Source organism: Microtus ochrogaster, chromosome X (assembly GCF_000317375.1).
Source record: "Microtus ochrogaster isolate Prairie Vole_2 chromosome X, MicOch1.0, whole genome shotgun sequence".
In the NCBI taxonomy this organism is placed as follows: Eukaryota; Metazoa; Chordata; class Mammalia; order Rodentia; family Cricetidae; genus Microtus; species Microtus ochrogaster.
This window is the reverse complement of record NC_022026.1, coordinates 26364490-26376199: the sequence shown is the minus strand read 5'-3', so window position 1 is coordinate 26376199 and position 11710 is coordinate 26364490. Positions and strand designations below refer to the sequence as shown.

General features: G+C 36.0%; 1 pseudogene; it reads left to right on the top strand.

Moving 5' to 3' along the window:
- Nucleotides 1–11710, top strand: part of LOC101980254 — a 121574-nt pseudogene that overhangs the window by 4857 nt on the left and 105007 nt on the right.

Genomic DNA, 11710 nt, shown 5'->3' with positions numbered 1-11710 from the left:
TCCTAAGTTCTGTGACTCTAGAGAACCTTGAGTAACATAACAATTGAACAAAGTTTCATCACACATAGATACCACGTTTTTTTATTCTCTATTCATCAGTTGATAAATATCTTGGCTCTTTCCATATCCTTACTATTATTAATAGAGCAACTATGAACATTGGTATAATTGTGTCTAGCTAGTGAGACATAGGGTTCTTCGGCTGTGTGCCAAGGAGTGGAATAGTTGGTTCGAACAGTATATCTAGTTTGAATTTTCTGAAGAACTGCCATAAGAATTTTCATATTGACTACACCAATCTGCATTCACACTGACAGTGCATAAGGGTTTCACTTTGTTCATATCCTCACCAGCACTTGTTGTCTTTTGTTTTCTTAATTGTAATCATTCTAACTGTAGTAAGACAAAATTTCAAATCTGTTTTAATTTGCAATCTCTTGATGGCTAAAGATGGTGAAAATTTGTTAAAGTATTTCTTAGCCATTGTGTCTTCTTCTGAGAACTCACAGTTAAGTTTAACTTTATAATTTGGTTGTTTGTTTTCTGAGTTTAGGATTTTGAGTTCCTTGTATATTCAAAACCCTAATCTTCTGTCAGTTGTCTAATTGACTAATATATATTATTATTATTCTGAGGTCTGCCTCATAACTCAAATGACTGTTCTCTTTGTTATATAGAAGCTTTTAAATTTTATGATGTTCCACTTATTGGTGTTGTTTATTGGTATTATTTCTGGTGTTATTCAGAAAGTCTTACCTGAGCAGATATCAGGGGGTGCACTCCCTTTTTCTTTCTTCTAGAAGTTTCAAGTGAAACGAAGTCTGAAATTTATTTAGAAATGATTTGTATATAGACTGAGAGAAAAGAATCAAGCTTAATTAATATATAATTTTCTTTTCCCCATTTGCTAAAGATGCTTCTTTTTCTCCAATAGCATAATTTTGGATTCTTTAAAAACATACTTTATCCTTAGCCATGTGTAATTTTGTGATTCTGTCTGGATATATTCACTTGATTATAGTACCCATAAAAGTCAGGACAGAGCACCAGGTTCCTTAGAGCTAGTGTCAGATATGATTGTTTGTGAGCCAATGTGGTGATTTGAATAGTAAAGGCTGCCATAGACTCATTAATTAGAGTACGTGTAGAGTTTAATGAGAAGGGGGGCACCAGGAAGTACAATGGAAATAAATCCTGTGTTCAAGGAGATAAAGAAATTAAAGGAAAGCTTGATGTTGAGTGGAATAAAGGGAATGGAGACCTTAGGGAATGGTTCTACCCAGCTAAGCTTCCAACTTGTGAAAAGGAATTAAAGGGAAGATCTGAGCCTGATATGGTGGTACATGCCTTTAATCCAAGCTCTCCAGAGGCAGAAGCAGATGGATCTCTGAGTTTGAGATCAGCCTGGTCTACACAGAAAGTTTCAGGACAGCCAAGCAAAGGTAATGAAGGAAATCATCCAAAACAGAAAAGTAGTGATGTAATTGAATGAGAGAGCCATGTTCCAGCCACTGCTAGCAGCAGCATTTTGGCTACATAGTTCTGGGTTTAGAGTCAAAGATAAAAGAATTATGGAATCTCCCTCTGTGACTCAGGAAAGCAGACGAGGCCAGGCATGTTTCAGGGGTGTCCCTTCATGGAGGCCCAGGGAGGCCATTGTGTGAGGCTGTGATGGTGAAGCCTAGTTTGCCTTGGAGATCCCAAAATGTTGAAGATGACAGCGCCATGGGATACCTACTGAGGAGAGCTGCTAACAGGGAGAGGAACCAGCCCAAGAGAGTGAAGTGCGTTGCAGTCAAGAAAGCTGGATATCTGAAGAGCACTTTGACATCAGACATGGTGATGTGGATCAGTCTTGCTTTGGTCCAGTATTTCCTCATTATGCTCCCTTTCCACCCATTTGTTTCATTATAGGTTGGAAGTATATGATCTCATGGTGTCTCCTCATATAAATAGACTCCCTAACTAAGACAGTCATCCATTATGTGTGTGAGGAACCAAACTAGGGTCCTCTGAAAGAGAAGCAAGTGATCTTAATCATTGAGTAATTTCTCTAGCCTGTTTTTGATTTATCAGGAAAAACTTGGGTAAGTGCACACATGTTCACTTATATCTGAATTTATAAATCCTATTCCACTAGTCTATTTATTGGTTCTTTTAGGCCAGAAGCAATGCCACTTTTACTAGTAGGGCTCTGTAGTTGGCTTTAAATAAGGAATGGTGATATTTCCAGCAGTGTTATTATTGGCCAGAATTGTCTGGGCTACTCAGAATTCTTTGTGTTCCCACATGAATTTTGTTACTTCTTTATTAACTTTATCAATTTCTGTGAAGAGTCATGTTAGAATTTTGTTGGTGATTGCATTGAATCTGTAGATTTCCTTCTGTAAGATGGTCACTTTCATTATATTTATCCTACCAATCCACATATATGAGTAGCTTCTCAATCTGTTTATTTATTCTTTAATTCCTTTCTTTATTGTTTTAGATGTTTCATTATATGAGGGATTACTACCTCAGTTATGTTATTCTAAGATAGTTTATAGTTTTGAAGCTATGTTGAAAGGGGTTGTTTCCCTGAATTCTTTCTCAGTCTATCTTGGTACATAGGAATATTAGTGACTTTTATATTAAATTTGTAAGATGGCACTTTGATGAAAGCATTTGTCAGCTCTAAGAGTTTGCTTTTTTTTTCTGATAGACTCTTTGGCATCTGCCATGCATAGAACCATATCACCTACAAAAAGGGTTACTTTGCTGTTCATGCCCTTTTGTATTTCCTTATCTTGTCTCATTGCTCTATCTGAGACTTCAAGAATTATGTTGAATAGGTTTGGTAAATATGGACAGCCATATTTTCTTCCTGATCTTCTTGGGAAAGCTTTGAGTTTTTCTCCATTTAACATGATGGTGGCTATTAGTTTATCATAGACAATCTTTATTATGCTATGATATGTATCCTCCATCCCCATGTTCTCCAAGACTTCTTTCATGAAAGAGTGTTGAATTTTATCAAAGGCTATCTTTACATCAATTGAAATGATCATACAACTTCTATTCTTGGGTATATTTATGTTGTGAATTATCGAATAGGTCTATGAAATAGTTTGCAAATATTTTATTGAATATTTCCATATTCATATTCATCAGGGAGATTGGCCCATAATTCTTTTATTTTATTAGATCATTTGGTGCCAGAGTAACAGTGGCTTCATAATAAGAGTTCAGAAATGTCTCTTCCTTTTCTATTTTATGGAATAATTTGAATAGTTTCTGTACTAAGTCAGTTTTCACTGAACGTCTGGTAGAATTTTGTGCTGAATCCTTCAGGTGTTGAGTGTTTTTATTGAAAATTTTAGTGGCTCAATCATAACTTACTGGTGTTAAACCAAGATGAAATTAGTAATTTAACCAGCTCTATTTAATCCAGTGCAATAGAAATAGCCACTAAAATTTTCAATAAAAACACTCAACACCTGAAGGATTCAGCACAAAATTCTACCAGAAGTTCAGTGAAAACTGATGCTCAATCATACTACAAGGACATTTATTCAGCTATGTTCATAGCAGCATTATTTGTAATAGCCAGAACCTGAAAACAACCTAGATGTCCCTCAACCGAAGAATGGATAAAAAAATGTGGTGCATTTACATAATAGAATACTACACAGCAGTAAAAAACAAATGACCTCTTGAAATTTGCATGCAAACTAATGGAACTAGAAAAAAACTATCCTAAGTGAGGTAATAAAGAAAAAAAAAAACACCAGTAAGTTAAATGCAACTACAAATTTACCCATTTATTTTAGAAATTTAAATTTAGCAGAATATAAACTTTTAATGTGTGAACTTATGATTCTCTAAATTTGCCTCAGTATCTGTTGTAATGTCTGCATTTTCAATCTCATTTTAGTATTTTAAATCTTCTATTCTTTTGGTTAGGTTTAAGAATTTTCTTTATTTTTTTACAGAACCATTTTTTATTTTTTCACTTATATTTCATTAATTTCTGCATTGATCTCCATTATTTAACTTCACCTATTCCCTTGGAGATTAGTTTGTTCTTATTTTTAAAAATGCCTTAAGGAGCCTGGCGGTGGTGGTGCACACATTTAATCCCAGCACTTGGGAGGCAGAGGCAGGCGGATCTCTGTGAGTTCGAGGCCAGCCTGGTCTACAAGAGCTAGTTCCAGGACAGGAACCAAAAGCTACAGAGAAACCCTGTCTCGAAAAATCCAAAAAAAAAAAAAATGCCTTAAGGTTCATCATCAGGTTATTTGAGATCTTCAATTATATAATTTAGGAACTTAGAACTATAAACTTCCTTCTTCATTGATTCCCATTTTTGTAAATATGTCATGCATTCATTTCTTTCTAGGAACAATTATATTTCCTTCTTGATTTTTGCAAAATCCCATTCATCATTTAATATTATATTGTTTAATATCCACAGATTTACATATTTTTCAGTAGTTTCTTTTGCTGTTGATTTGTTTTATTCAATGTTGGTGAGATAAACATGCATGATGTTTCAATTTTTATGTATTGAGTAAGACTTGTTTTGAGTCTTCTAATGTGGTATTAGAGCACTTGTTATGATCTTTTGTGATTTTTTTTCCCTTTTAATTCTAGTTTTCCCTATTCTTTCAGTGGATGTGTTCAGGATAGACTAGGTTGTTGTATCATTGTGTTAATGTTTTGCTATGACAGATTGACACTCCAGGTACTGAGTTCTGTGTGGGCTGGAAAAAGTCTGTAGCAACAGTCATTGTCCAATAGACAAGCCATATGAAAAACAGAGTAACAAGTGACTACAAAACCGATGCTTAAAATGTACCAATTGGTTGATGAACCAAAGGACCTCGAAGGTAATTTGTATATGATTATGTTAGTATGAATGTAACAGGAAATAGAAGAGGGAAGCAATGATAGTGATATATGTATATATATACATATATCACTATATATATGTATATTATATATATAATTAATTATATATATATATTAGAAAGGAAAAAATTGAGGACAGAGAGATTACAGAGAACTAGGAATATTTCAGCACAAGGAACAAATGAAGTAGATCCATGAGAGTGTTGTTTAATAAAAACTAAAAGAAGGAGGGAAAGATAAGATATCTGCCCATTTTCATAACCCAGTTAATCTGTGAGGCTTTGGTAGATGTAACAGTAAGAGGAATAGCTACAGGAAAAGAAAAAAGAAGGAAGAAAGTTTTCAAAAAGAAAAGGAGATAGAGAACAAAATAGCAAAGGGTACAAACAGTAGGGGACAGTGTTGGCCTGCTACAATTCCTTCCTCCTCTATGTAGAAAAGAAATAACTGTAGAGGAGGAAGAAGATTTTGGATAGAGATATAAAAAAAATGGAGTCAATGGTAGTCAAAAAATATCCGTTGAGAAAGATGAGACATGGGTAGAAATATAAACAAATGAGATCCCTGGGCTAAAAACTGATTCCCTTTCTTTGAGTAATCCATTGCTTCATTTTATTGTTTCTGGACTGGAGTGTATTCCCTGTAGGAATAAAAAAGTGTCATTCTTTTCAGTTTCTGTTTTGTATAGAGATATCTCGACTGTTCTCTGAGCTATGGGTAGTGGAATCAAACTCTGCTCAGCCACAATTCTTACATTCATAGGGAGTTTGAAACAGCTTGTGAGTGTGTGATGCCAAAACCATGTTTAAATACAGACTTATTTCCTTAAATCTTAACTATCCCTGTTTGGGCACTGATGGTAGCCATGGCAGAAGTTGCTGGAACACTTTCTGTGAAGCATCTTCCAACAATAATATTTTAGGTTTCCTGACAGTGTCTCTTAATCAAGTTTATCTGGGGTAACATGCCACTATGGTAGTGGTTGCTCCTTTCATTGTTGTTCCAACTGCAAGCCCAGTCCTATGATAGAGAACTTTTGTGGGGTATATGGTAGAACAGGTTTATTAGGCTGTTGATCTGATCAGTTCGGGGATTGCAAAAGTAGCAGATGGGGTGATTAAGTATTTGTGCTCTCTTTAATAAGCAATCTGTAATCAACCATTTGTTATTATCTGATTTCTTGTCTGCCATATTACCCAGAATCATGTGTCACTATGCTGATATCAGACCAAACAGGCTTCAAACAAACATTAGTCAGAAGAGACAAAGTTACTTCATGCTAGTTAAGAGAGCCATTTATCAAGAGAATATTATAATTTGAAACACATTCACACTGAGCACTGTTGCACAAAAACTCATAAAACAAATACTAAAGGCTTTAAAATCACAGAGTAACCCCAACACATAAAAGGAGATGACGTAGGTACTGCATCCTGTAGGCTATTGGGAAAAAAACCACAGAAACACTGGGTTTAAATTATCCTATAGATCAAATGAGCTTAATCAGCATTTAGAGAACATGCCACCTAAACGTTACAGAATATGCCTCCTTCTCTGCAGTCCATAAAACTTACACTATAGTTGATCACATGTTAAGACATGATGCATAAAATAAAAGAAATCTGAAATAACTTCATGTATTATATGACCACACAGGAAAATAGAAATCAACAGTAGAAGACATACAAACTCATGGATATTAAACATACATTATTGAACAATTATTGGAATATTGAAGAAATCAGGAAAAAATGTAGAAAATTACTAGAAACAAATGAAAAGGAAAATACAAAATAACAAAACCTTAAAGGACACAATGACTGCAGTCCCAAGAGAGAACACTGTAGCTCTAAGTGTCTGTATGACAACAGCAAAGAAGTCTCAAATAAATGGCTTTTTTCTTTCGCTTTCATCTTGTTGAAAGTAGATCCTTTTCTCACAGAATTTACCCTGATTGCAATTTCCTCTCCCTCTACTCCTGCCAGTTCCTTCCTACTTCCCCTCTCCTCTGGATCCACTCCCTTTCTGCCTCACTTTAGAAGATAACAGGCTTCTAAGAGATAACGACAAAACACGAAAAAATATAATAAGAAAAAGCAAAAATTATCATATTGAAGTTTGACACGGCAGGTCCACAAGAGAAAAAGAGTTCCAAGTGAGACACACTAGTTCTTACAATCAGTCCGAAGTTACATAAAACTAATAAGCTGAAAGGTATAATCTTTAATCAGAGGACCTGGTGAAAAGCTGTGTAGGCCTGTACTTATTGCTTCAGTCTCTGGGAGTTCAGATGTACCTTTCTTAGTTGATTCAGATGGCCTTGTTCTCCTGGTGTCCTCTAGCATATCTGGCTTTTACACTCTTTTGGTCTCTTCTTCTGCAGGGCTCCCTGAGCTCTGAGGGGAGGAATTTTCTAGAGATATCCCATTCAGAGCCGTGTGTTCCAAGAACTAACTCTGTCTCACAATTGGCTTTGGGTCTCTCTGCATCTATTCCTGTATGCTGCAGAAAGAAGTTCCTCTGATGATGATTGGATAAGGCACTGATCTATGAGTATAGCAGAATATCACTAGGAGTTATTTTAGTGATTTTTTTTTTAGATTAGAATGTTTGGTTTTAGCCTAGCTCTCTGGCCTATCTAGTCCCTGGTTCTTGGTCACTCAAGCAGTGTCAAGTATGGGTTCCATCTCAGGGAGTGCTCCTTGAGTCAAATAAAAACATATATTAGCTACTCCTACAAGTTTTGTGGCACCGTTGATCTACCACATCTTCTAGAGGACACCATTGTAGATGAAAATGTTTGTGCATGAGTCATTGTATATGATTATACTTTGGTAGGATGCCAAGTACCTTCCTGAAACAAAAGACACTGAACATAGAGTTGAAGGTTCCAAGTAGGCATCAGCTTGGCCTCTCCATGTTCAGTGAGTTGCTTGGGTGTTGTACTAACCATTGGGAGATCACTATCAGTTTGGGGAGAACAAAACTGTCTTAGCAACAGCCTGGGTTGTTTTCATGGAACCCCTTAGCCAAAAATTGAACTGAATTCAACCAAGTCCCTCTATTGGAAGACTTCTTTGATGGTAAGCGATGGCTAGTTGTGACTTTATATCCCCCAGAAAACCTCATTAGGATCACCTTCATATATTTTAGGAAGTTTCTACTGCACTAGATTTCTATACCATGCCTCAAATGTCCCTCAGTTTCAGCTCTCTTTCCCCACATTTTCTCCCTCTATCCTATTTCTTCTTCTGCACCCCACTTGATCTTCTGCTTTAAATCCCCACCCACTCCCAGTCCATCCATAAAATCTATTCTATTCCCCCCTCCCAGAGAGACCCAAGTGTCCCCACTTTGTCCCTTCTTTAACACCTAAAATCTCTGGGCCCATGGATTGTAGCTTTTTATCATTTATTTAAAGACCAATATCCACATATATGTGAATACATACCATATTTATGTTTCTTGATCTGGGGTACCTCATTTGGGATGATGCTAATGAGTTTGATCCATTTACCTACAAATTTCATGATAGCATTTTTGTAACAGCTGATTAACACCCTGTTATGTAAATGTACCACATATTTTCTTTATCAATTCTTTTGTTGAGGAACATCTAGGTGGCTTTCAGTTTCTGGGTATTGTGAATTGAGCAACAGTGAGCATGGTTGACCAATTTTCCTTGTTGGATTATGTGTCCTTAGCTTAGATGCTCAAGAGTAGAATAGCTGGATCTTGAGGTAAATCAATTCTCAACCTTCTGAGAAACCACTATAATAGTTTCCACAGTGGCTGTACAAGTTTGCACTGTGACCACCAATGGAGGAGTATTCCCCTTTCTCCATATCCTTACAAGTATGAAATGCCACTTGTGTTATTGACCTTACCAATTCTAGCAGGTATAAGATGGAATCTCAAAGTAGTTTTGATTTGCATTTCCCTGATAGTGAAAGATGTTGAACATTTCTTTACATGTTTCTCAGACATTTGATTTTCCTCTATTGAGAATTCTCTGTTTAGTATACCACATTTTAAAATTGAATTTTGTTTTTTAATATCTAGTTTCTTGAGTTCGTTGTGTATTTTGGTCCCAACCATCCCAATCCCCCAAGTTCCCCCAATCCTCCCCTTCTCACTTTTCTCTCTCTATCTCCCCTTACCCCCACTCCATCCCACCCCAAAGATCCCAATTTTTGCCCTGCAATCTTGTCTACTTCCAATATCCAGGAGGATAACTATATGTTTTTTGTTGGGTTCACCTTATTTTGCTTCTCTAGGATCACAAATTATAGGCTCAATGTCCTTTATTTATGGCTAGAAACTAATTATGAGTGAGTACATCCCATGTTCATCTTTTTGTGTCTGGGTTACCTCACTCAGGATAGTGTTTTCTATTTCCATCCATTTGCATGCAAAATTAAAGAAGTCCTTGTTTTTTCCTGCTGAGTAGTACTCTAATATGTATATATTCCACACTTTCTTCATCCATTCTTCCATGGAAGGGCATCTAGGTTGTTTCCAGGTTCTGGTTATTACAAATAATGCTGCTATGAACATAGTTGAACAAATGCTTTTGTAATATGATAGGGCATCTCTTGGGTATATTCCCAAGAGTGGTATTGCTGGGTCCTGGGGTAGGTTGATCCCGCATTTCCTGAGAAACTGCCACACTGATTTCCAAAGTGGTTGCACAAGTTTGCATTCCCACCAGCAATGGATGAGTGTACCCCTTACTCCACAACCTCTTTGGATATTAGTCCTGTATCAGATGTGGAATTAGTAAAAATCCTTTTCCCATTTTGTGGGCTATCATTTTGTTTGACAGTGTCCTTTGCTTCACAGAAGCTTTTCAGTTTCAGCAGGTCCCATTTATTAAGTGCTGGTCTTAATGCCTGTGCTATTGATGTTCATTTCAGGAAGTCTTCTGTGCCAATGATTTCAAGGTTATTTTCCCCACTTTTTCTTCTATCAACTTCAGTATATCTAATTTTATGTTTAGGTCTTTGAGCCAATTAGACTTGAGTTTTGCAAAGGGTAAAAGATAAGGATCTATTTGCATCCATCTACATAGAGACCTCAAATTTGACCAGCACCATTTAATTTTTAGCAATGCTGTCCTTTTATCCAGTGTGCATTTCTTGCTTTATTATCAAAATTCAGGTGTCCACAGGTGTGTGGATTTATATCTGGGTCTTCTTTTTATTTATATCGTGGTCTGATTCTAATGATCAATACACCTGTTTTTAGTGATTTTAATGTTTTTAATGTGTTTTTTTTTCTTTTCTGGAGCTCTGTAGTGCAACTTGAAGTAATCAGGAATGGTAAGAAATTCCAGTGGTTCTTTGATTGTTCCAGATTGCTTTAGCTATCCTGTGTGTTTTGTTCTTTGATATGAATGTGAGACTTGTTTTTTCAAGGTCTGTTAAGAATTGTGTTGGAAAATTCTACCAATCCATGGGCATGGGAGATACTTCAATCTCTGGATATCTTCTTCAAATACTTTAAGGTTTATCGTATGAATTTTACACTTGTTTGATTAGAGTTACCTAATGATATTTTGAATTATTTGAGATTATTATGAAAGAATTTTCTCCTTGATTTCTTTCTCAGTCTGTTTGTCATTTGTATACAAAGTGAATATTGACTTTTTTTGTGTAAGTTAATTTTGTATTCAGTTACTTAGCGGAAAGAGCTTATCAGATGTAGCTGTTCCCTGGTAGAAGTTTTATGATTGCTTACGTATACTGTCATATCATCTACAAATAAAGATATTTTAACTACTATCTTTGCAATTTGTATCCCCTTGATCTCCTTTCATTGTATTATTAATCTAGCTAATACTTCAAGTACTATATTGAATTGATACAGAGAGTTGACAGCCTTGTCTTCTTCAAGATTTTGAGTTTCTCTTAAGTTGATATTGGCTATGATCTTGCTGTAACCTGCTTTTATTATGTTTAGATATGTCCCTTATATCCCTAACCTCTTCATGAAGTGCTGTTATATTTTGTTACAGGTCTTTTCTTCATCTAATGAGATGGTGGTGTTGCTTTTTTTCTCCAGTCCACTCTAGTCTCCCCAGACTTACTCTTAGTCTTGCTGAAGCCTGAGTGTAGGAGCCCCTTCTCCCATCCCATCACTGTCCCCTGGAGACTCTGCCTTTTAAATGTGGCTCTTGGATTCCTCTAGTTCTTTAACACTGCTTGTTTCAGACTTTCATTCTAGTCCATTCCTTTGTGACACTTGTCCTGCTGGAAAATTCTACACCATGGAAACCAACCCCCAGCCACAACACTGGCTAAAATCCAGAGTAGACTACAGCAATCAAAGAATATAACACCTTCCCTACAAAGATGGTACCAAATATCTTGGTGAACAAAAACTCCAAAAACTCCAGATTTCTTGACTAAGCTCAGTAAGACAAACACAAACAGCCAAGAAAATATGCCTTCCCTCCAAGGCAGCAACATGATTGAAATAGGCCCCCAGAAAAGCAATTTGCTGAAGCACAAGACAAGGACTTGAAAATAGCAATTATGAATATGTTCAAAGGCCCCAAATAAGATATGGAGAAATGCATTAATGAAAACTGAAAGCAGGAAAACATTTTCAACTATGAAACTAGAATTTAACAAGGAAATAGAATCACTAAAGAAAACCCAAATTGAAATAAAACTGAAAATTAAAATCTCAGGAAGTCAAATAAAATCATCCAATGTAAGCATCACCAACAAATTAAAAGACATGAAAGACTACTTCCAATATCGAAGGGGATAACTGTATGTTTGTCTTTGGATTCACCTTCTTATTTAGCTTCTCT